At 38.6% G+C, this 26,763-nt stretch overlaps 1 long non-coding RNA gene across 1 annotated transcript; it reads left to right on the forward strand.

Annotated features, from left to right (window-relative positions):
- The first annotated feature begins 14,747 nt into the window (after positions 1-14,747).
- Positions 14,748-18,427, forward strand: LOC123636486. Its single transcript, XR_006734554.1, has 3 exons — positions 14,748-15,046; positions 16,392-16,534; positions 18,110-18,427. It is a non-coding gene; the product is annotated as an uncharacterized LOC123636486 (long non-coding RNA).
- Positions 18,428-26,763: the final 8,336 nt, after the last annotated feature.

Genomic DNA, 26,763 nt, shown 5'->3' on the forward strand with positions numbered 1-26,763 from the left:
GCCAAAGCCTTATGGGCTCCATTCTTTCCTTATCTGGAATCAAGACACTTTATAAGAACTAATTGAATGACCAGGCAAGAACTTAGGAAAACTTCCAGTTGTCAGGCTCTACTTCTGTGTGAGCTTCCCCTCAGAGGCTGGCTGGGATTCTAAAGGAGAAGGGCAGGATACAGAAGATCCAGCTGGGTATTTAAATCACAAGTGCCAGTGTGCTCACAAGAAGCAACCTATGCTGCCACTGCCTGAGTAGGTGACAGTGCTCAAGATTACTTCTCAGACTCTGACCCCGGCCACCACCACCATCCTGGCCAAGGCAGACTTGGTGGGCAAGGGAAGGACCTGGGCAGAACTCTGCCTGGCAGTCAGACGTTCTCCTTCTGCCGCCTCCTGGAATCACATGCTCAGCAGGGAGCCTCCTTCACAGGTTTGGGAACCAAGGTGAGTCCTCAGCCCCAACTTGTCCTTGCTGGGGATGTAGTTTTGTCTGCTAAGCAGCAAAAAAGTGCAGGTGCCCTCCTACTGAGATCTCCAAGCACCAATATGACCCATACTCTGAACGTGACTATCGGCCATAGATACAAGAGCAGTTAAGGGTAGGAAAAAAAATCATTCTATCCACAATCTGTGTTCACATCTCCAAAGTCAAACATCTGAATAGTGTAGGTACTGAAAACCCTCAGACTGGGGAAAGAAGGGATTCAGGGTCACACAACATTTTAGCAGTATCAAGATCCAGGCCCCAGACAGTCCCTCTGAGGTTGGGAGGGTGTGTTCTTTACACACAAAGTAGCCAGTTGGGGCCCTGAAGTCTACAGTCTTCAGGAAGAGTTGTATTCTAGCCAAGTCATTCCAATGATGTGTAGGAAGAGCATTAGTGAAAGAAGTAAAAGTTGTGGCATTACTGAGTCGTAGTCAATATTTTTATGGACCCGGTTGCTAGAGTTTCATAAGGAAGCGTCACCATGAGGCTCCAAGTTGTCTGAGCAGCTGCAAACACTGGTTCCTAAAAAGTTAGGCACCAGGAAAAAAAAAAAAAGAGGCTTTCTTGTGTTACCACTGATTCTCCACAAGGGAGAATTGGTCAGATGTTGACCTGATGCTCCGGCAACTGATGGAGCCTGATCCTCTGAAGAGAATATTTTACCTAAGCAGTGTCAAAGGGCCAAAATAGCATCTGCCCGCATAGGGTCAGGTTTCTTTTTATGGGCAAGGAGTAAAAGCTCACCTTTAAAGTATTAAACAGAATCCTTCAATTTCCAGCACAATGGCAAATGCTTGTGAAGAGCACTGCTCATTTTAGGTTTAAAGTCACTGTTCAAACAACCAATGGGCCCTTTCAGTCAACAGATCTTCGTTGAGCATCTACTATGTGCCAGCCAGCATTCTGAGTGCTAAAGATAAGTCAGTAAACAAAACAGATAAAAATCCTTGCCTTCATGGAGCAAAAAGTGTTGGTTAATTGATTTGATTAAAAACATCCCCACCCGCTAAATATCCCCACAAAGATCATTACCAAGACAGCCCAATTTCTTTTTTGTGCAGTGTTAGTTTCCAAGCTTTGCTTACAGTCAAAGGCACATTAATAAGCACTTCGATGTGGCAATAAAAATGGCAGCAGCGGCAAAGGACACTCAAGTTGTCTGTTTCTACAGGGCTGAAATCGTTGCCGCAGTGGACTAGTGAAAATCCCAATGTCATATTTGAAGTTGTATTCAACCAACCCTACCACGGACCAATGCAGGAATGAAGTGTACAGGTGAGAGTTCAAAACCCTTTAGTCAGTCCTCACGTGGGTTCCAGTCCTGATGGAAAGGCTGTCCCCCCCGGGAGTTCAACCTGAGCCCATGCAAGGGTGGAATGCATCCCTTGGGGGGCTCTGCAGGTTCCCGTTGGATGTCAGCCAGCCATTCAGAGGTAAAAGTTGTCTAGCTCTGACAACCCCCAGCCAGCCGACTCCCCGAGAGGTAAATAGCTTGCCTGTGCTTGCCACGTTCCTTTCTTCCTCCTTCATTTTTCATTTGTCTTTATCAGCGGACGTCTGGAAAACCTAATTGCTGTTATTTCCATCTTGAACAGGCTAATAGGTATCAGAGAGGGAAAAGGTTTTTGTTTCCTTCTGAATTTACAAAAATAACAATAATAATAACAATAAAATAAAAGCCCACATTGATAAGGAAAATATAACTCAGTCTTTTGCCTTAACGAAATTTGCTTTCATTAAAACAGAATATGCAGCATAGTGCCTTGATTACTTTGGTGTGTTGCATTCACCAGCATAAATAAACCTACCGCTTTAGAGCTGGGAAGACTGCTATTTTAAAGATGAAAAAATTTCAGCTTCTGGATGGCTGCTTTCATTTAACACAGCTTCAAATGAATTTATGAACTGTTCTATAATGTTTTCTGCATACACCAAATGGCAGACTTTAGGCAGAAACCCAATATATGTTTAGTTAGTATATAATAAACATAATATTTACATGGGCTATGCACTGTGTTAAGAATCGAGAGCAGTTGCTCTATAAACTGTTATTGAATCCTCTAGCACAGAGCCCTAAACCAAGGGGTCCATCAAGATTCCAGAAGAATTCTGGAGGCAAGACCCTGATCTTCTCCCAGTGCGTGCACTCGAGCACGTGCGCGCGCATGCGCACACACACACACACACACACACACACACACACGTATGTTTGTTGGCACACACATGTGGGCATGCAAACCTAGTCTCCTTCATTTAAAAAAAATCCCTTTAATCAAAGTCTTGACAACAATCTGATTTTCTTCAGCTGCTAAGATGACAATGTAGTTTAAGATATTATTTTTAACTTTAAAGGTGTCTCTGTGGTTTTGAAGAACATTCCAGGAGCTTAAAAAAAAAAATTTAAATCCCAGTAGATAGAAAAGCCAGTTTATTTCCTAAGCAATAAACAGAAAGCAGGGGGAACGGTGCTGAACAAGCATGCTTATACTGAATTTTTTTCTTTGAAAAGCCCACTAGTTAGGCACTGTAACAGTTCAGTTGATATTTCTACAGTGCAAACACGATAGTGGAAATTAAGTTGCCCCAGCAAATTCAGTTTAGTGGAAATTTGTTATGAATAAAATGCTGCTGTTGGCCCTAGAACATTGAATTTATCCACCAAATAATATCTCAGAAATACCACTTCAGAAGAAATCAGCTCTAAATAATTGATAAATTTGGTTTGTTTAGAACCCTTTTGACCTCTGTAATAGAAAGTAAAAACACATTTCAGTTATTAAAGTCACATATATTCCCTCTGGTAAGGGGAGCTTTTAATTTTAAGCTGGACCCTGTAGGGGCCATTTGATAAAGCTTAGAGAAATTTTTCAACTGCTGCTGTTGGATTTGGGTCAACCTCCTTTGGGAAAATGGCAAAAGATAAATTTGTAGCTTTTCATAACATACAAGAAAACTTCAGAGATTTTAAATATTAAGACCCATTGGAAGCAAAAGAGTTTTTTTAGTAGCCCCTTTTCCCACCTTCCACCCCCAAATTCTCTTTCGCTCTCTCTCTCCATTTTCTTTTGAAAAAAGGTTTAAATGTTCATGCTGTTAAAATAAAAGAACAGAGAATCAGCATATCCTATTAATGTAAGACATTTCTTTTTAGATAAGAGCTGTGCCTCTTATCTGCAGTATTTAATGCAATTTTTGTGAAGTTTCGTGGAGAAAATAGCAAGATACTATTTAAAGTGTTTTCTTTCTTAAATTTTTTTCAAATACACTTGTTAAATAAATGATTTTATTGGCTATTTCTCTTCTATAATAAAGGCATAGCTTAGTGAATGCTATCCGGCATGGCTTTCTATATTGAAAAAAAAATACGCAAGCAACATAAAGGATTTACATTTTATAACATTATAATCAAAATCATTAAAACATTTAAAAACACAATGTTTCATATTTTTATAATGAAAACTGAGGGGAAAAAATTCATCTCTATTGTTATATTTACCTAAGATATGTGTTCAAATTACATACCTCAAGTAGGAGGATTTTTATGAGTACTTTATAAATGCTGTGTCTTAAAAGCAAACGTTGAAATTACATTTCTAGTATCCGTGTATGTCTAGCACGGCCTCACTTGCCTTTGGACATTACTCTATTGCACTGTAGGCTTGTGAAGGCAAAGGATTTTATCTGATCTTTACCATGTTCATTGGGAATCCAATTCTCCCTTTGTGCCCAATAGATGATTAAGAGCATTCGTTGTCAGAAATCCTTTCCCTGTCTAAAATATCAGAAGCAAGTAGTGGTGCTTATAGAAGTGCCCCCTCCCCGCCTCCAGTAGCCCATTGCCTACTGGGAAAAACAAAATTCTCCCACAATTCTTGATTCCGCTTTTCAAAGCTCTCCTACTAGGCACCCTACACCCTAAATTTCTTTGTTTCCATGCGTTCCATCCCCATGAGACCCCATCTCCTCCCCTAATCACATCACAGGCCAGTGTGCTTTCTTCCAAGGAGGCTGCTTTCATTCCACATGTACCAGACACTGTAGCCAATCATGATGCCTGGATTCTCAAGGCTTTTGGATAAAGATACAGATGTGGGATCCCCAAAAGATTGGAAAAAGGTTTCTTATCTTGAAGTAGTAAGATATAAGTGGCAGTTGACAATGACCTAGTCCTGCAGTTTGATTTGGAAGCCACCTGACTGAAAGAGCATCAGGAGTTAATATGGAATGATGCAAAACCTGTATACACAAATAAGAGAAGTAGTTTTTTTGTTTCCTGGCTGGGCATAAAGAAGGTAGAGGGTTTGACGGGAGGGAAGAGAAATAGTTGAATAAATTAAGGTGAGTACATACCTCAGTGTCTGAGGAAAGGAGAGTGCACCAAGTACCAGGCAATGCAGTAAAAAAAATTTACTGTCCATAAAAATAGATATCATTGTTTCCCTCGATTTAAAAGAGAAGCTCTGAAACTGGACAAGACCCTTGAGAATCTGGTACGTTAGTGCCTTCAAGGCAATGAATAAAAGTGTCCAGAGGCTCTTTCCTCTATGCACAAGTACATGAAGATGTAACGGTTGCATGATCACATCCCACTCTCTCACAAAAGAAAAGAATCAGGGTTCTCCTTTAGGTAGGGTTTGTGTTTTCCTCAATATACATTTAGATTTTTATCTTTAGGAACCAATTGGCTAAAACTAAATGATGTGTGCCCCAATCACATGGAAAAGAGGATTCTAAAGGACCAGGACCCACACCAATTAGGATGGCAGAAAGAAAAGAAAGGAAGGAAGGAAAGGAGGGAGGAAGGGAGACTAGTGTTGTGAGGCTGTGTAAAAATTAGAACCCTTGTGTTTTGTTGATGTGAGCATAAAATGGTGCAGCTGCTGTGGAAAACAGTATGGCAGCTCCTCAAAAATTAAATGTAGAATTACGATATGATCTACCAATGCTACTTCCAGGTGTATGCTCAAAAGAATTAAAAGCAGGATGTTCAAGAGATATTTACACACCCATGTTTATAGCAGTATTATTCACAATAGCCCAAAGGTGGGAGCAACCCAAATGTCCATCAACAGCTGAATGGATAAACAAAATGTGGTACATCCATACAATGGAGATTATCCTTTAAAAGGAAGGAAATTCTGACACATACGACAACATGCATGAACCTTTAAGACATTATTCTAAGTGACATAAGCCAGTCACAAAAAGACAAATACCATATGATTCCACTTTTATGAGGTACATAGAGTAGTTAGATTTATAGAAATGGAAAGTAGGATGGGGGTTTCCAGGGGCTGGGTAGGGGCATGGCGAGTTAGTGTTTAATGGGCACTGAGTTCAGTTTGGGAAGATGAAATACTTCTGGAGATAGATGGTGGTGATTGTCACTCAGCAATTTGAATGTGCAAATGTGAATGCCACTGAATAGCACACTTAAAAATGGGTAAAAAATGTAAATTTTGTGTTATGTATATATAACCACAATTATAAAAAGGACCAGTGCCACTACTCACTGGAATCCCCTGATTTAAAATAATCAATAAATCCAATATGAAATATTCATGTTCACACCAATAAAAATAAGCCTAAAATGATAAGCTTTATTTAATATTTTTGCTGCTTTTTCTTATTTAACATTCTCTCTTCTGTTGTGTTCATCCTTGCCTAGATCCTGCAGTGTTAAGGCTTCTAGTCTTGTTCTTGACTCTAAAAAAAGTTATCTCTAGAAGTTCACGGGGGTTGGTTTCTAATAAGTCCTCTCTTATGTTTGAGACATTTTCCTCTATTCTTAATTTACTACAAATTCCTAGTAAGCATGAATAAATTATTCTATTAAGTTCATGAATCAAAATTCTTTTTTTCTCTTTGAGGATATCAGTATTCATTGGTTTCACATAATTTTGTTTTTTGATTACAAAGATTTTTAGGATATTCATGTGACCCAGTTTCCTCACATTTAAAATAAGCTCTAAGTTTAATAATATGAAAGTGCTTTCAATTAGTCTCAGCAGGTTAAATGTCCTCATCTGTGTCATAGAATTTTTAATGAGCCCTAAGAATTTTGTCACAAACATGTTTTTCTTTCTTTCTTTTTTTTCCTTCATTCTTGTTCCTATGTCTGGTAGGGATTGCCTGTTATAACCTTATATGTATGGGGAAAAGATGGTAAACCTTTTGGGAAGGTTATAACCTGATAACCTTAGTTTTCCTAGCATTAATTCACAAATGATTTAGAGTTCTCTTGCCCAAGACCTTGTTCTATCATTCTAAGTTCTATTGCCCGACCCAACCTTCTGGAAAGGAGTGAATTGGCACTGATGACCCTATGCATTTGGTTTTAAAGTGTTTAAAAGTGATATTGTTGTAACTAGTTTGTTCTTTTTTCTCAGTTTTACTTAATTGACATCAATTATTTCAGTCTTAAGTGGTGTCAATTCAAATTAAGATTTACATATTCTTTACATAAAATATCCTTTTCATAATTGAACTGGCAATACTAGCAATAATTAAATTCATTGTCATTAGAATGTTTGCTGCATAAATAATTTCCATATTTTCTATCTCTGATTTTGGCAAAGATCAAATTAAAGGTACTATCTGAGAGAACTTCATAGCTCTCCTCCTAAACAAGCAGGGCTTTGAGGAGCACCACGGTGCCTACTTACACGCCTGAAATTTGTTGCCTAATCATTTGACCCTGAGTCCGGCTTTTTTTACATCAATCACTCACTCAACAACTCCTTTTTTCTCGAAAGATTTTTTTTACGTGTTCACAAACTCCTAGTTGTGAAACATGAGTCAGTGTGGAGAGCTGTCATTACAGAGTACGTTTTTCAATAGGAAGAGATGTTGCATTTTTCACATTTCTCTCTCCACATATCTTTATGGTTTATTTAAAAAAAAAAAAAAAAAGCTAGAATGGGATGAGTCTTTTACTCTCAAAAATACCATAATAGAGCCTGGTTCAGTCAAAAAAGATTTCATTTCACTTATTTTAAATTACATACATTACAGTTCTATGCTTTTTCTATGCTACTTTAATCTGCATATACTATTTCTATAATTAAAAATAAAAAGTTATGTCACTAGATATATCCTATTCCTCTTCAAACCCAGATTGAATGCCTGTAGATCCAGCCTACATGCATGGGTTCTTGGGTTTATTGGTTAATATAAAAATCACAACTCCACACAGGTATTTCCAATTCTACTGTTTCAACCAAGGTCTAGTCAATTTCTAATTTCCTATTGGATATTTATTTGAAATGTTTACAATCTTTTCCCCGTACATGCCCCAAACTGTACTTCTCCAAATCAGGAAGTCTGTCCCTGTCAGTGGTACAACCATGAAGGCTGGCCTTCAAATATGGGGCCATCCTTGATTCATTCCTCATCTCTAATACTCACGTTATTCTATCATCAACCCTGTGTTGACTGTCCACTGAGGGCCGGGCTCTTTTTGTCTCTGACATTTCTAAAACATTTCCTTTTCTCACTTCCACTGTTATTCTACTTCAGGTTCCCATCATCCATCACCTGATAACTTCAACCATTGCATTTTCTTCACCCTCCTGCCCCCACTCCCCCCCACACCCCAGCAGACATCAAGCCCACAGCTATCTAAGCAATATCTCAAAAAGGTCTCCTTCATTAAGTCACGCTACCATCCAGAAGCACTCAGTGGTTTATGTTCTGCTGCCTCAAATCTAAGCTCATTTACTTAATCAGTAGACATTAAACATCTGGTATAGCCATCAAGACTTTTCACAACCTGGCCTCCTGTCCTTGCAACCTGCTTCTCATCACCACCCATCCCATAATATGGGCCCAAACGACCATGCTGGAATCCCTGCCTCCACACCTTCTCCTGTGCTCTTTCTCCATCTCTAACCCTCTCCATTCTGCTTTCCCTCAAACCAAATTATTTCTATCTCTAAAAATGTTCCTGATGATTCCAAACTTCATTGACATATCATAGTCCCCTGAACAAGACTTAGTCAGTTCAATCCAATTTCATATTTACTGTTTACTATTGAGAGCAATTTCTCACCAACCAATTTATCAGTTCCTTCAGATGAAAGTCCATGACTTACATTCTTCTGTAACTCCTTTGGGGGCCACCAGAGTGCTTTGCATGCAGAAGGAACATATTGGTTGATTAATTACTTAGCTCCCTACCATCTCCCCTACTGTATGCACTGTGAAACTACTTAGAGAGCTTTATTCATAACTATATCTACTTTAGATACTTCAAGAAAAGCAGGGGCAAACAAATAAGGTTAACGATTACTGAATAACGACTGACAGCAGGAGAGAGAATGTAGCTGGACAGCTCTTACAGAAAGTCGTTTGGCAAGAGACAGGCCATACTTCTAGATAGTTTGACACTCTCCCAAGATAAGGCACACTCTGGTAGACATTCATGTCTGGTATGAAAATACATTTTTGGATTTTTGAACTAGGGTACTTTTAATTATTTGCCCATTCGAGATCAGAAGTATCCATAAATGTTCAAATTGATAGGGTAGGTGGGATTGTTTTAAATGTTCCCATAATTGGGATCTTGGCGTCAGCTCCCTGGATGATTTACATGTGCAGACCCTGTCAATATATTTCTGGAGAGTATGGTAAAAAAAAATGCAGGAATAAAAATTAGAAATTGCATTTCCTTCTTGGCTTAAACCAGGGGAGACTTGAAGGGTGGGAGTTGCCTTCGCCTTTGGCCATGAGACAATTGTATCAGAGTGTTCTGTTTTGTTCTGGCTGGATAGTGTCTACTTATCAAAAGCAGGAAATTGCATTTTAACTTGGATCTGTAGGATGCCGGGAGGGGCTGATCTGGTTAGGAGTGTGGAGGTGGGAGGAGGACTGGAGCAAAGAACAGTCAGTACTAAACCATCACAGAGCCTGCGGTCATCAAGAGATTGGCAGGAATAGAAACTGCATTAAAAAAAAAAAAAAAAGACATGGGTTGGAGGTGTGAGCAAGCTTGTCTTCTCCAGATGTGAAAAAATTGCGGAGTTATTTTTCTGCTCTGGAGGGAACATTGCCCCCACTATAGAGTTGCAGCATCCTTACCAGCTACATAATATGAGTGCTGATTCAGTTAAAGCCCTGAAGAGGAAATAAGCGCAAAGTTGTCTGATGCAAGATTACAGGCATCATTGATATTGAGATAGGAATATCTACATGCCATGAAAGAGCTAGGGGTGGGGGGGACATGAAGGGAAAGCATAGTTTGTGAGCAGTCTTTTGTTTGTGTTCAGTTTATAATGAATGTGGTAAGAGATCTGAGGGCTAATTTTAGCTAATGAAAAGACAATGAGAGCTATTAAGGAATTTTAATATACAGGAATATGAAAGCAAAATCACATTTATTCACTCTTCTGTAAACAAAAGCAAATAAATACTAATTGGACATTTAGCAATTAAAATTTGATCTAATAGCATGCATAGAACTAGTTGATTCTTACCTTTTAAGTAGGTGTTCGGAAAACATGGGATTCATCCATTTTCCAAGTAAAAGATGTGTGTGTGTGTGTGTGTGTGTGTGTAAATGAAAAAGGTAAAGACGAACTTCAAATATTAAACATGTGGCACATACACACAACACACACACACACACACACACAGAAATGTGGAATCTGTTAGAAAGCAAAACTACATGAGAGAATATTACTAAAATTACAACTAAAAGTCTAGGCTGTAAGTTTTTCTTCTTAGACTTTTCATTCTTTCATATTCCTGTAACTCAGGCCACATTATAATTATTATTTTGACATTGTATGTTAATCTAAATAATAAATTAAATGCACAAAAACACTGTTATATTTTCCTAAATCTTGGTTGCTTTTCTTCTGCTTGCCCTATTATAACAGTCTTTCAATAAGGAAACCACCAGAGTTGATTTTTTTTTAATTTTGCTGTAAATGATATTCCATCTTCAGTAATAACATTAAAGAATTCTAAATTGGAAAATAAACTAATTCAACTAAAGGTTTATCTTCATTTGAAAAAGTTCTATATTTGAGAATGGTGTACACTGCCTTAGAACCAGATATCTGCTAGATAGACTTCTCATAGTATATTTAATATAAAAATATAGGTAGAGGACATTTTGAAGGTAGAACCAGAGAGAGAGAAAGAGAGAGACCTTCCTAGGATTGAAAGTAGTTTTAGTGTCATTTTTTTTAAATGTTAATGACTGTAAATCTATTCCATTAAAATGTTAAAGGTGTAGGACTCCATTTTTGTATTGTAATATTTATAGCAAGTAAAACTAAGATTAACTGTTTGCGTTTTTAAAAGTGCTTTTCACTGGAAGTGCCCAGGCTTTATTTATTTATTTTTACTTACTTACATCCCAAACAGCCCTGGTTAAAATATAGTTAATGTACCAACTGCAATTAGCCAACTGTCAAAGGCTCAACTCCCAACGTCGATAAGCTTCATTTAACTAATTTGAGAAGTGGAAGTTTGAATTTTTTTTTTTCCAGGAAGGTAGCTTGTTTCCTTATTTCCTGTCAAGAAAGCCAAGTCCTGTGACCTATGGTTAAAAGGGCTCTTTGTAATTAAGACAGGGAGTCTCCAAGTGAACAGTTCTCACAGTAGGAGGGAAAAAATTTAAAAAAAAAAAAAAAAAAAAAGGAAGAAGCATGACACTGCTTAACGAAGTAATCGGAGCACAGCCAATGCTGGCCCGCACCCGCCAGGCCATCTCCACTGTCATTGGCTCTGTGTCCATTTTATGGAGCGCGCAGTCTATTAAGACCTTGGCTAGTGGGCCTATGGCAGGATAGTGCTTGCCTCACAGAGCCTGCGCCTAGACGACCAGAAACCGATCAACCGTGTTATATCAATAACATTCTCACACCAGGTTGTGTAAATTGATCTTTTACAATTTCTCTCGGTGACAGTCTCTGTAACCAACAAGATAAATCATTCCTCCTGTGGCTTTTTTATTGATTGCTGAGAACTGTATAAAAATTACACTGCTCAAGCTGTGAAGTGAACATCCTCATAAAAGAAGACTTTTTATTTACAATCAAAATATGGTTGGGCCCAGATCAAGTGCAGATATACTAGCTCAGAACTGCAAGAACAGTGAAATTTAACAGACTCAGAGAAAACCAAAAATCAGAAAGAAATGCCCCCCCCACCACCAAAAACCAGCCATCACAAACTTCAAGAATATACCTAATGTACCTCAAATTAAGATCACTATTTTTTAAGAAAAATAAAAGCTTTACACATTTGATTTTAAGATTAATATTTAATAGAAAGCTATCTGCTAAAAACAAGACACAAAAACTGCCACAACCAAACTAATCTTGGCAATGGATTTTATAAACTAATACAAATTGCCTTATGAGTACATCCCCAGTTCGTGTTTCAATATTAAACACAAGAATCTAAAGCCCTTTCTACCTTGCTAATAAAGCTTTGGACAAAATCATAGGACAACACACACCCCAGAGCTGAGACTTGGTCTTTTTTAAGAAGCATAATTCATATTATTTTGTGATCATAAAAGTATCTTTAGTTCTGGGTTAAGAATAATTCAAAAATGTGAAATACCTAGAATTTTTTACACGTAGTTGAAATATAGACAATTGATACCTTTGAATATATATTTTATACAAATAGTATCTTGGAATATAAACATTTTTTTTCAATTCTAGCTTTATAGTCTACTCAAGGAACAAATATTTACAACTCAAAAACATTATCTTAAGAAGAGTTTTAAAGTGAAAAGTCTATGCATATTAGCCCTTAAACTTCTTGAAGTAAGTTTTCCTTTCAGTGCACAATTTTGAATCACCTGCTAGTAACTGTGGTTGCTCCCTGAGACAGAGACACAGCCTTAGCTCCAGAATCTACTTTTTGAGAATTGCAAAAGAAAAATGTTAAATATTTGTGTGTCATCTCATAAGAGGAGTTAATGATGTTTATAAAATAAAGGGAATTACCCTTAGTTATTGGCGCCTAAAATCACTTTCCATGCACTCCCTGTAGGCGGGTATTGTGTTTCAACTCAAAAAGCATTTCACAGACCTAAGAATCTGAGCTTAGCTTTTTGTATACATCCAAGAGTGAGGACAGAGATAGTTCTCTTTGTCCCTTCCCCTTGAGACTTTGCCCGGTGTCTCTGAAGCCGCATTTGTAGAGAAGGCCCTTTCAAAGCAACAGGCCGGAGGAGGAGGGGGAGAGAGAAGGGTTGTTTGGGAACAGTGCCCTCACTTTGCTGGCCAGGAAGAAAAGTGAGAGTGTGAAAGTGTGGTGTTAAGGCCCCATCACCTCTCTGGGAGGCATTTTCACTAAGAACCGCAGCTACACGCACATTGGGGCGAACAGCATGAAACAACAGAAGATCCACTGGCTCTGGAAGCGAGGCTGGAAAGGGATTGCTACGCACGCTGATGGTTTCTTCTCGTAAAAGAAACATTTGCTAGTGCTGCTCGCCCCAGCCCTGGGTCCCAGCTCCGCCCGGCTTCCTCCTGCGTTTCTCCACGTGGCCACAGCCCCAGCTCCTGGCCGGGCAGAGTTCAGCCCCCTGTTTACATCTGGGCAATTCTCGCCCCTGTGCACAGAGCCCTTTTGTGCCCGGTTCGCCGCCTGTCTGGTGCTTTGTAACTCTTGATTTAGCTCTTGGCAATGCTTTGGGGGTACTTTCTCCAGCGTATTTCCTATGGGTCTTGACAGCAACCACCAAAACCCCAGTAAAAATTGCTACAGGCGGTGAAGGGTTTGGGGTTTGGGATTTTGGGGTTTAGTGTTTGGTCTTCTCCCCCCTCCTCGCGTGGGAATGCGAAGTCCCTCGCGCCCTCCTCGAAGGCACATCCTCTCCATTTCTCCTCGCCTGCGATTGTGACAAGTCTGCGGCCGCACATTGTCCGCGATTGTGGGAAAGGGCCGCGAGCCTTTCCGCCGCTCCCGGCCGCCCTAATGAGGGAACAATCGGGCTACACGGAGCTGGCGGCGGGGTCAGGCGCGGCGCCCCGCACAATGGGCGCGGCGCCCGAGCCCCTGACAGCGCCATAAATTGGCCGTGCAAAGCCGAGCGCTTGGTGGTCCCCCCTGGAGAAAAGAGCCGCCGCCGAGAGCGCGAAAAGGCGAGTCGGGGAGCCAGCCAGGGAGCGAGTGGCGTGTTTTCCAGATCACCTTGCTGGAACTTAGCGTGGCAGAGGTCAGACAAGAGGGACAATAGCAGGGTCCGAGGGGGAGCTCCAGGAGGGAAGCTGAGCCCGGCCCCCAGGTCGAGCAGAATGAATGGGGCGGGAGCTGAAGTCGGGGAGCCGAGGGGGCCCCAGAGTCAGAAGGTCGCCGGGTCCCGCTGCAGCCGCCGGGAGCCCAGGCTGGGGCCCCCACCCCTACCCGGGGGAGAAAGGAAAGGCCCCAGCTTGAGGAAGAGACTTCTGCTGCTCAGTCAGCCTTTTTCTCTCTCCTTATTTTTCTTTCTTTATCTTTTTTTTTTTTCTTTTTTAATATATTTTAGTACAGATCTTGTCAGACGGGGACAAGATGAGAAAATCACTAGATGTGGGTGTTTTTTCTCAGGGAAGACATACATATAATGCAAAGTACCTTTTGAAGTGTTTTTATTTTAAACCAGAACAGTTTTCTAAGGGGAAAAAATGATTTTTTTTTCAATTTCAGAGAAATAAATGACATAAGGTTGCTCTTTCTGGTTTTTATTTAGCGTCAATATGCTTTTTTCCCTTCAGATAGAGAAAAAGAGGAGGGCCAAGGGGTGGACAGAGGGGGATGGTTATGAGAAGGTTTTAAGTGAGGTTTTAACTAGAAAGATTGTATTTAAAAAAAAGTTTGCCAAAATAACATCAATAAAGGTAGTCAGATATCTGGTTTTAATACGATGGTTCAGGAGTTTTGGTCTGTTGCAGGCTTGGGGCTGCCAAACTCCCTGGCCAATCATGTTCTCCCCAAACTCATGGATTTCAATTCAATGAGCCCAAAGAGGTGATTGTTGGACATGGTAACTATTTACCTCTGAAATTGTGTTTGCACATGCTGAGGTCGGAAGAGTTTCTCTCTTTTTCTTACCTCTTTTGGAGGTCAGAATATGGCCATTCAAAGGGCAAAGAGTGAGTGGAGCATAGGACAGGTGATGAAGGTATGGCTTATTTACTGTCACTCTAAGCCAGAGACCCAGCCCCGTATTCAGCACCTGACGTCTCCCTACCCTGTATCTTCTTCTGAAGCCAGTGTTTGCAAGACTAACCCTTCTGGTCTCCCCTGTGGCTGGACAGCTTAGTTTCCACTTGCAGCAGGGTACAGGAGTTAAGGTGGCTGACCCATCCCTAGCCTCAGTGACAAGAAGTGGGCAGAGGGGAAACAGACCAATGACGTTATTTGTTCTACTTGGCATCTCTCAGGCCTCTTCCTTTGTTGGGTAGAGAGGGAGTGACCATAAAAAAATGGGGTTTATGTGTAGGGAAGGTGGGGCAACAGATAACTCAAAGGGGTGCCTAGATATGCGGAGAGGGTGATGGCAAGAGAAGAAAAGTTATGCTTTCATGTAAAAGGCATGAAGCACTTGACTTAGGGGTAAGCTGAAGGACCTTGTGTGTGTTTGGTTGATTTTCCTTTTTCATTATTCTCTAAAGTGTGAAGCCTAAAGTTCCCTTAAAAAGGGTGAGTTCTTCTAGTCTCTAATTTTTACTGGGGTAGGAAGAGCACTGTGGAATAAGGAGAAAGAAAACGCAGGTATGAGTAGCGTCTCCAGGAAGCAATGTGACCTAATTCTCTTTATACAGAACCACAGAATTGGATAAATACATATTTAAGTGTTACTCCTGAAAACTTGGAAAGGAAAACTTACTTGTAAGGTAAGTCAGATTGAGTTCCCCTCTTAATCTGATTACCTTCTAATACATGACTTGCTTCCTGAGGGTGGGTAATAATTGATAACTTCTTGGGGCAGAGGGTTACTAAAAAACCATTTGGAGGCAAAGAGAACATGGTATATGTTCTAAATTAGGGCCCTAAATTAAGTTGAACAACAATTTTGTTCATATCTTTTAGGTTCTTTCTAGAGATCCCTATTAAAATCACATTTTCTCTCATAATTTATATAGAAAGAGAAAACAAAAGCATCTTTCCAACTGTTGGAAAACTATCCACAAACTGTATTCAAAATAGAACAAACACAAAATTTCTTTAAAATGGAATGGTGGGATGGGAAAAGTAGAAGATAGTAATTTCTAAGTTGTAGCCTGTTATTCTTTATGAACATAATATTGATTTTTCAGAAACATACACAAATGCAGAATTCCCTGACTACCCCTAAATCTTATGTTGAAAACAATACTAGTCTACACTTTCAGAGGACATTGCAAAGGGGAATTTTTTCTGTTCTCTGACGACTTGAAGCTGGAAAATCCTTTTCCACTAATAACCTGTTATTTCAACAGTTTAATAGTATTGCTATTATATTACCTGGAGTGGTTAAAAAAAAATCATAGTGCCAAAATAAACTTGGAGGATAACTTGGAATTAATACCGCTACAGACTTTCCATTGTGTAATATTTAGTCACTCTGAACAATTAAAAAGACTTTGAAATCACAGCACTTATTTGTGATACTTTTAATATATCTTCTATACCTCCTATTATTTAAACATAAGTAAGTGTAGAAAAGTACACGGTTTCCCTTTTCACTTGAGTGCATTTCCCATCCCCTAAGGGAAAAGACTAGATACACTTCTGGATTCTTCAATGATTCCATTCACTTGTTCCATGTGAAAAGCTTGAATGATTTCTCTGCTTCCCACCTATTTCCAAGTTGTTGGAATAATACGTTTTAAAAGAGAAGGAAAAAATAGAATAAAAGATATTATTGCAACCTTGTATTATAAGCATGTCACATGTTCTCAAGGAATTGTTTGTGCAGTGAAGGAATAAGAAAACGTGACGTGTGGAAGAATGAACACACAGCCAAGAGGCCCTGTTGCTGAGTGTGCTAAACAATAGAGAACCTCTATGGATTCTCGCCTGCAGTCCTGGCTCCGCCATTAATTCACTGTATGCCTTTGGGTAAGTCACTTAACCTTTCTGGGTCTCAGTTTCCCCATGGGCAAAATGTTGGTTATTATAATAACCCTCTTACCAGTATCTTGCAAAGAACAATGATTACAAATGAATGCAAATCATCTTGTGTGCGTTAAGAATGACATACAAGTGCTAAGGAATAGCATAAGCTTGTAGTTCACAGTACACTTTTCCAGAAACAACAGGCGATGTCACAAGCATGGAATGATAACAAGAATTAGGGACCACCAAGCAAATTGGAACCAAGAGAATCCTTCAGAAAGAATTCACGATGAGTCACTAGACCAAAATGGTGAAGTGGGAAAGGAGACTTCACTCTCATTTTTAATTCAAATTATTGTCCAAAGTGATTTGGTATAATGAACCATAAGATATACTTAGTATGAATTAGCCTAAAATTGTTGCAGAAATATTGGATGAGTATTATATATGTTTTCCAAGTGGAAGCCAGGTACACAACTTAGAGAAGGTATTTTATGTAAAAAAAAATATAGAATGTCTTTTTTAGAATTTATAATGCATGTCTTGTTCTGTGATCAAGGAAGCTTTCACATGTAGTTTTTTAAGAGGTTGAGAGAACACATAATGATTAACTAAAAATGTTCAGTAATGCTTTACTTTAGTTTGGACCTAAGCTGACCAAAGTCTTTATTTTTACTGTATTTTTTAATGAAGTTGTGGAATATTTGACATGCAATCACCTATGCTTTTTCATCCATATTTACTTCTGAAGAAACAAAAGTTTCAGATTTAAAGACAAGTTATATTTCAAAGTGCTCTTAAAGTCATATGAAGTCATATATTCTTTTTTATTAAATCCCAAAAATGAAAAAATGATAAATTAAGAGCATATAGTATTTATGATGGCAAAAGTTAAATAGACTACATACAAACAAAATTATTACAAATCAATAAACAAAGAGAAACTCAGTAGAAAAAAATGGCAGTTGGCATGAACAAGAAATTAACAAAATAATAAATATAATTTCCCAATTCACATGTGAAAAAGTATTTAATCTCAACAGTAAACTAACATTAAAATACCCTGTGCCATGCATTGAGTTCTATATTGAACATTGATACTTTCTGAAGAAATAACCAGAAGTAACTATCACACACTATAAAAAGTGCTGTACCTTTATCCCAGTCCCTTCACTTCTGGGAATTTGAGGTAAAAAAAAATCATCCTTATCATTGCACCCTAAGATTTAACTATAAGGAGTATTATTACAGCATTGCTTGTTAAACTGTATAAATGGGAACAATTCTAAATGCGCAACAATGGGACAATTGGTTAAATAAGCTACAGTATGTGCATAAAATGACATGTTATATAGCTAATGGAAAAGATGCTGTGGTGTAGAGGAATGCATAGTAAATAGAAGGATATTTAAAATGTGCTAGATGCAAAAGTAGGTGAGAAACAACAGTGTATAGTCTCATTTTGAAGAAAGAAAGAAGTATCAGGCAGGATAAGGTAGCTTATGCGGCAATATAACAAAAACTCAAAACTCTTAGTGGCTTCTAACAACAAAAATTTAGTGTTCACTCATATTCCAGGTCCCTCTTGACAGCAGGGAGCTCTCCTCGGCACCTCCTCACGATGTGACCCAGAGGTGAAATGGCCACCACCTCAAACATGGCTGCTCACCGCAGCAGAGGCAAAAAGAGCTCTAGAGCAGGACTCTCCCACCTAATAGCCACAGGCCACCTGTGGCTATTGAGTACTTTAAATGGGGCTAGAATGAATTGAGATTGCTGTAAGTGCCAAGTACACATCTGATTTCAAAGACGGTCTAAATAATGACAGCAATAATAAAGGATTGTAAAATATCTTAATAATTTTATATTGATTTCATACTGAAATGATATTTTGAATATCTTAAAGAAGATAAATTGTTAAAATTAATTTTACCTGTTTCTTACTTTCTTCAATGTGCTACTAGAAAATTTAAAGTTATATACCTGGCTTACATTTGTGGGAGCCACAGTGTTCATGAGTGTCCTACACTAACAATTGAATGCTGCACCTCATTGGCTAGAATCAGTCACATGACCACACCCAATCACATGAACACCAGAAGATGCAATCCCACCATGCACCTGGAAGGCAGCCAACTGGAAATTGTTGTGGAGCAGTCCTAATAAGTGCCACAGAAAGAGAACGGGTCCAGGGAGGACAAATTTTGGAGAGTATGTTTAAGATCATCTGCATTAAATGTAGATTTCTTCATGTTGGATATTAATAATTTACTTGGGAAGTCCTTGGGAGTACCTCCAAGATCTAAGCAGTCAACCTCTAGAGCAACTAAAATGGAATTGTGAAACTGCTGTATAACAGCTGATGGAGAAAGAAACGCCACATGTATTAAAATACAGTTGGCAGAGAAGTAAAAAGCAACAACTTGTACAACAAAACAAAACACACACCCACACTCATACACAAGGGCAGACATTTGCAGAGAGCACACTTTGATTTGCTATTGAGCTGCTGCTTATCTGGGCAACTCTATATAGTGTGCTCCAGGGTGAAAAGCAGCAGGGATTTATTGATTGATTGGTTGAGGGATATCATTCTTCTGAGGAAAGCTGAGGAGTGGACAATTATGTGAGTGTGCTCAGATACGTCCGTACATATTGAAAAACCTGGAATTATGCACTCCAAAAGCCTCATCATCATTATCACTGGATAATGGTATCCCAGGTGATCTTAATTTTTTTTTTTTTGGCTTATCTTTATTTTCAGATCATCTATCAGAAATGATGTTCAAAATTACTTGTCATGGCCTTTGGTCAGGTCTGAAAACAACACGTGTAACACTGATTTCAACTACAGAAAGACAAGATAACACAGTGTGTACTCTAGAGGCAGACTGCCTGGGTTTAAAATGTTAACAGCATAACCACTGACACGCTGCTTAACTTCTCTCCTCCTAGTTTAATCCACCTGTAAAATGGGGGGGAATATCCTGTCCTCCCTCATAGGGTTGTGTGTAAAAATCTAATGAGATTATAGGTGTGAAGAAGTGTGAACCCAGAGAAACCTTTCTGCAAATGTTATCTATTATTATTAAATTCCAACTCTTTCAGTTTTAAAATTTAAAATAGAAACTAAAACTAGCAGAGATATACTCCAGTCTCCAGCTAATGTTTGGAGAAGCATTAGTACTATTCCCTTCATCTTTGCTCATCCCTTCCCTTTAAAGAACTCTAACTGGGAAATGCATTTATTTCTCTCATATCTGCATAAGCCATTGATTTGTTGGGAGGAAAATACAAAACCTTTCACATTTCTGCTACTCCGTCTCCTGAATTAACACTCCACTTCTGAATTTAAGGCAGCAAAATACCATTCAGTGTTTTTAAGAGAGTAAAATATATAGAAATGAGAATAGCTTTGACAAGTTAACATAAATGTGAATGAGACTAGAGAAATAAAATTCTATATATGAGTGCTTTCATTTTAAATGGTTTTACCAACTTTCAAATGATTAGACAATTTTGTTTCATTCCCTTCAAATTTACAAATTAATATTTTTAAGACATGGAGTTAATAACCAGTTAAAAACTATAAAGATTTCCTCAATTGAAGTTCGGAGTTTTGCTATATAAAACTGACTTAGTGTTACAATAAAAATAGCAATATCATGCAATACTATATTTGTACTTCTCAGTTCAATTGCTTTTTATTTTCAAACAGTAGGCAACTAAGACATGCCTGAGTGAAGTTTCCTAGGAGCCAAATAATTAATCCAACATTTATCCAAAATGCTGAACCAACTTACATGATTCTTCAAATGAATATCACACCTTTGATGGGGATATACAAATTGGTTCAACCTGAGGCTTAAAAAGATGTGTCATAAAGTATTCTGATTAATCAAGAACACCTTGCAATTTGTTGCATTTGGAATGTAGCTACCTAACTTCCTGAATATTTTAACAAAATACCTGTAAAATTGCACAATCAAAACTGTACCTCTCCCAAGTGAAGCAAGAGAGATGGTACCAACACCAACAGAAGGTAAGAGAAGGATAAATCTCAAAAGAGTCTGTTTCTTTGCCCTCTGTATCCTCCAAATGAAACCAAGAATTGAAAGAGATTCTTCGTTCTAAATGCAATTAAAGTAAACAATTTTGACTCAATTAATTTACTATTTGGTGTAAAAAATTAGAATTTTTCTGGTCAAGTGTTGTAGTTCTTTGCCTTTTTTTATTTTTTCTTATGTGCGGTTTTATTTTAAAGTTCCATTGAGGCAATATACATATGCCAGCCAGAAAATGCAGATATTAAGGGATTTTATTCATAACAGGCTAAATTTGTCTCTTGTGAAAGATAAAAACACTTTAAAGTTGATGAGTCTATGATTTTAAGTAAAATCCTCATTCAAATGTGATTGCTTTATAGGTTTAACTCTGGTCAGAGTAATTTGTGTTCTTTCTATATATTACTCCAACTATAATAAAGCTGTTTATGCAAATGTGAAATTGTTGCTATTGCAGAATCTTTCTAACCATGTAAGGTTGTAATGTTAAACTCCCATTCAAGATCAAAATTCCACATATTTACAACCTGCAAACATCCAAAATTCACACTTCAACATCTGTGTGGCTGCCAACTTCTACTGCAATCTATAGCATGCTTTTTCAGAAGTGGAAGAAAATGAAAAAACCTTGAAGTAAGTACAATTCAATAATTATATTAAATATTTACCAAATATTTGCTATGGCATATATTTTATTAATTGATAGCACCTAGAAACTGCATTAGGAATGCAAAAGCCTTAAAAAGTTTGCAGAATTTTTATAGCAGACTGTGGTTCATGTATTTAAAGCCTGCCAAAAACATGCAACGTGCATAATTCTCAAACACAAGTCTTCAAGGTTTTTTCATCTATGATATGCAATTTCTCTAAATTCCTTTTATTATACAAACTTTGAAATTTGTCTGATAATGTGTTTTTTTGCACTCTTGATAAAACCTTTATCTTCCCATATTCTCATTGAAAAAGCCAAAAGTTTCTATCATATCTAGTATGCTAAATACCTCCAAAGTAATTAACTTAAAATGATTGCATTTGTATACTATTTTTCTCAGATCTTTTAAAGGCAGTTTAAAGGATGTTTCCTGTTTCTGCACCAAAGTATGTTAACCTAACCAAATTATGAATTATTAAAACTCAGACCATAGTATCCATGGGTAACGCAATTTCTTTTTGGACTGTTTTTATCACCTCTATTATTCCTTCCATTGTATTCTAGTCCCTCTGACTTTGGAGGTAAACAAGGAAGGCCATAGGTATTGCAGGGACAGTGAGTAAAATGATCGGCTGCTCCAACTCATAAGCCATTTGCTGACTTATGGAGCAGAAGGATTTACAAGTTACATAAGAAAAATGACTCTGTGCTACTCTACCCATATATCTGGTCACCCTTGAGTGTCTTAGTCTTTTCCAACGCTTATGCCATGCCTTCCTCAGTGACTATTATTCTCTACCCTGGAATTCTCTCTACTCTTTAGTTCCTTCTCTATGAGATTTAGATCAGGATACCCCCTTCATTTGGGCTTCCTTCGTTGTCTAACATCCTGTACTTATCACTGTATTTTCAATGACCAAATTATTTCCACTGTATAATATGTTGTAGTCTTACTTCTGCCAGTAAGACTCCCATGTTGCCCTTAATCATTTAGACATTCTGAACCTTAGTTTGCTCATTTGTAAAATATGAGCATATTATAATAATAAGTAACATTTCCTTGTTGTTTGGCCATTATTGCTTTTGTAAATTCCACTGTACCTTATTCACTCACATGAATACTTTTGTATAAATGACTAAATACATATGGAATATTCAGACAAGTAAGTTATATCACTGCATCCTACTGATGCCCAGTTTGTTATGTTATATTTTGATTTCTTCTGGTTGTATCTTCCAACAAAGTAACAATAAACACTGAGAAGTTGAGGCCCAAAAAGTAAAATGCATAGGAATAAATAGGAGGCTATGCCTTTAAGTTTGAAAATCAGTTCCAGAAGTAGAGCATTTATACGTTTGACAGGCATTTTCATTAAGTACCCACTGGGTCCAGGGTGGACTCTGATGACACAAAGATTAAAAAAAAAGTCCCATATTTAATAAGCTCATAGGCTCGCAGTATTGGCTGGGGGAAGGAGAGATAACGGACATTTAAACAAATAAATAGAGTATGCATTGCAATAAATACCATGATAGACTTGAGTACATATTCTATGAGAGTGCAAAGAAGGGAGAAATTAATTTTACTGGGGAGAGGGTGCAGGTTGGGGAAGCCTGAGTGGACTCTGAAAGGAAAAAGCTGCCAGGTATTTGGCTGGCAGTGATTGCTAGCATTGCTTCACCCAGCTTCTTGCTAAGATAATTATGAAGACAAAGAAGATAAGAATTCATACGATCACCAACTAATAAGTTACAGATAATAAGTTGCAGAGCTGAGCCACAGAGCCAGGGGCATCCTACTTTTAACCGCTAAACTATGCTGGCTCTCAGTCTAATAAATGATAGCAGTCTGTTCCAGCTAAGCTTATTACACAATTGAGACACTAGGAGAACTATTAAATTAAAAAAGCATTCTTTCTTCCATGAAATCTGTAAATAAAAAAATACAGTGAGTACTTTTATTGCCAAAAACTTGAGTAATGATTTACTGCATCTTTGGAGGAATGACCTAAACCATTTGGGATTTTTTTTTCTTTTAATTGGCAAAGACTACTAAGGCACCCAGCGGTAGCTGTTATCTGTCGTTAAGCTCCCTGTTTACATGTTCTTCCATGTAGAACCTGTGAATATGCCTCTGCCAGATGTTCCCCAAAATTAGTGCACACAGTATGTCTCTTATATTATATATGTATAGAAAAAAGATCCTAAGCAAGTACACTGAGATGCAGGGTGAAATTCTGGGAAATTTTTTTCCTTTGGATTTTTCTTTCAAGTATTCTACAAATAACATACATTTTGGTAATCAATCAAAGAAATAGCATATACAGTTAGGTTTCTTTATTCTATAGGACTATGATTTTGCTTTTTAAATACCTAGGGGAAAAAAGAAGCTAGCCAAAGTAGTGCATGGAACTATGGTGATTGTTGCTTTGCTGCATGATTGTTTAGATATTTTCTAAAATGAGCTTTTACTGTTCCTAAAATGGACTAAATATAATGTCATGACAGATTAAGAGCAAATGTCAATGACCAACAATAGATAAGCAAAAAGAGAGAGAAGCCCAAAAGGGCTTTGTTGGCAGAGGAGTAGAGGGCTGAGCAGCCCCTTGCATGGCGCTGGGGCCAGGCCTGGCCAGAGATGCAGAGGGCCCTTACACTCGAAGGGAAGAAAAGGGTGGGGTTGGCCTTAGCTGAAGGTATCTCCTAGAAAGGAATAGGGATGACCTTCCTGGAGAGAGAGAAGAAATGAGTGAAAGCACTCTGCTTAGAGGTACAGAGTGAGGAAGCTGAGAAAATGTGCACCCTGAGCCAGGAGATGTAGGCAGGGCAGGGTGAAAAGTTGAATGGTGCCACTGGTATAAATGAAAAAGTGGTGGCCGAGGAGAGGGGATGGGTTTAAAATTCAGGGCCAGGATGTGATGTGATGGAGCTGGCTGCACCTTGGGCCAGCCTGGCTGGTGAACGGACACAGACTTGTGGAGGGTCAGGATCTGGTTTCTAGTCCTAACGGAGCCACTAGCCAGCTGTGCAATTGTGGTCAACACCAGCCTCCCTGCCCTGCAGCCTCTTCAGAGCTAGAGCCAGGAGACTCACTCCAGGTCTGCTGTTCTTGCCCTCGTTCAAATTTGTCTAGTCATCCATTGAACAATTGTCATTGAATAAATCAGAATTTCCTCCCTACCTGCTCTTGAAGAGCTCACCTAACAGCTGTCTCTTACAAATAGTATGGATTGAATAAGACACGTGGCATTCCAGTATGTCAAGCGACAATCCATGTGCGTTCATGAACTCTGTCCCCATCCGAGATGACACACCCACAGTCTCCTCTATACGACCAGGCAGAATCCAATCATTTCAAGACATTCTCTGAGAAGGTTCATCTCCTCTCCCTTTTCAGTAAGACAGTCTCTGAATTTCATCTGAAAATTTATATATTTTTTTTAGTCAAAAAAATTGCTCACCCCATTTCTTTAAGTAAATTGCTTATTCTAAATTTACCCGAATTTTCAAAACAGCCTATAACTGAAAACTCCACTGTAGCCCGAGAGGAACTGGACTTCCTGAGGGTTTTGCCAGGAGCACTTGGCCTCAGACAGACCGGGAATTCCATAGTGCCCTTTATTACTAGGTTTCAGTGTTTCCATTTCAAGCCCTGGTAAATACAGGGCTAGGAGAGAAAAAAATTAATGGGAATATTTTCAAACCTTCGGAAAACTTAGGATTTGGTATTTGGCAGGAGGGCTAAGAGGGTGGTTAAAGAAAAAAGTGCAAACGCTCAAAACGTCCTTTAAGGTTGAGTTTGAGTCCAATTTACGCCGTTCTTTTTTCACACTGGAGCTAGCAAGGTTGCATTTTTTTTTCCTCCTCTAACAACTCTTCCCTTATTCTATGGAATGTTTAATTTGCCCTTTGAAAGAAAGTATGATTTGTTCCATTTTTCCATGTGCAATTTCTATGCTATTTACAGACTAAGATAAGAATCAAGAAGAATTCATGTGCCAAAAGCACAAATTCAAGACTGAGAGGGGAAATCAGAGTCCTAAGCCCCAACTTGGAATGACTTACTAGATGATTGTAGTGACAGAACCATCTCAGCGCCGGCTCTCATCTGACTCAGTGATACACTATGTGCTAACAGAGATGATTATCCCAAGCAGCTAGTGAATCAAAGCACAGTCTAAACCAAAATCAAAGAATGTGTCTGGCAGAGCATCACAACTGCTAGAGGATTTGCTGAACAAAGCTACCAAAAACTTTAAAAAACTGCAGTGTTAATCTAGTCACCCCTTACACCTAAATGATGACAGTGAGATATGAAAACACCAATTATTATGCTTTACAAGTCAGCATGCTCATCAGCAAAGGATCTAAGTTAAAATTAATCCCCATTGATGTAGCAGACAATATCTAACTGGGACCCTTTTTTAAAATAAAAATATGTAGACTGAACAAACTCAAACTTCTAACTAAAAACCAAGTGATAAACAAGTTAATTGAGTTACAAGGAAAACCAGTTAGATCTCATTTAAAACCACCATTTTACTAACCCAAACTCTTACTGAGCTCTATTTACATAAGCTCTGCCTTTTTCACTCTCAGTATGTCAGCTATGGGTTGTTTTGTGGACTCTCACCATCCTGAACAATTTGCTTTCTATTCCAGTCTGTTTTCAGCTGTCTGGCCCAGCACTAGTGTTTGCAGAACTCGCTGATACCGACCACCCCTCACACCACCCCCATCCACTTTTTACTCTGAGCATGCATGGCTCTAATCAGTTCTCCATAACACAGAGAGACTGCTTCTTGTTTTTTCAGACAAACATGTTAATTGCCATCACACTCACAGGCAGAATGAAGGACTTTCTTTTTACCCTGCTCAGTACACCCTCCTAGATGCAACGCAAACTACAGCCTCCATCTCAGAAACAAGGACAAGTCCTCTCCGCTCTGAACAGTACATATTCTTTCAAACAAAAAATCCCCATGGCTCAAGCACACACACAATCCACATACATATGCATATAAAGTGCACCATTACAATGATGGATACAAGTTATATTGACCTTACTAGTTACAGAGCAAGTGCTAAAAGGGACTCCAAAATATTAGTTCAGGCACCTGGAAGTGGTAAGATGGGCATCTTCTGACGGGGATAGCATTTCTGAAATCTGTTATCCCATTTAATCCTGATGCCAACTTCTTTTTCCACCACTGAGTTTTGGGAAGCAGTGCATTATGAACAAATAAAGATGTCCTTTTGGTCCCTCTTCACATGTCAAGCGTAAACCCTTACAGGTACCAGTAGTGAGTACCCAGAGTTGGTGCCAACCATGAAAGAGATTACAAGGAGGTCTCAGTGCAGAAGCAACCGCGGCTCACTTTCAGTTCCTGGGGACACACCGTCATCATCTGCGTTACAAGAAAGGCAAAACTGCTGGGCCACTATTGGGTGGCCAAGTACTCCGGATTAATTACCCCAAATAAACAGCCTTATTTTAATAAATATTTTTAAGCAAA

Source organism: Lemur catta, chromosome 4 (assembly GCF_020740605.2).
Source record: "Lemur catta isolate mLemCat1 chromosome 4, mLemCat1.pri, whole genome shotgun sequence".
Taxonomy (NCBI): Eukaryota; Metazoa; Chordata; class Mammalia; order Primates; family Lemuridae; genus Lemur; species Lemur catta.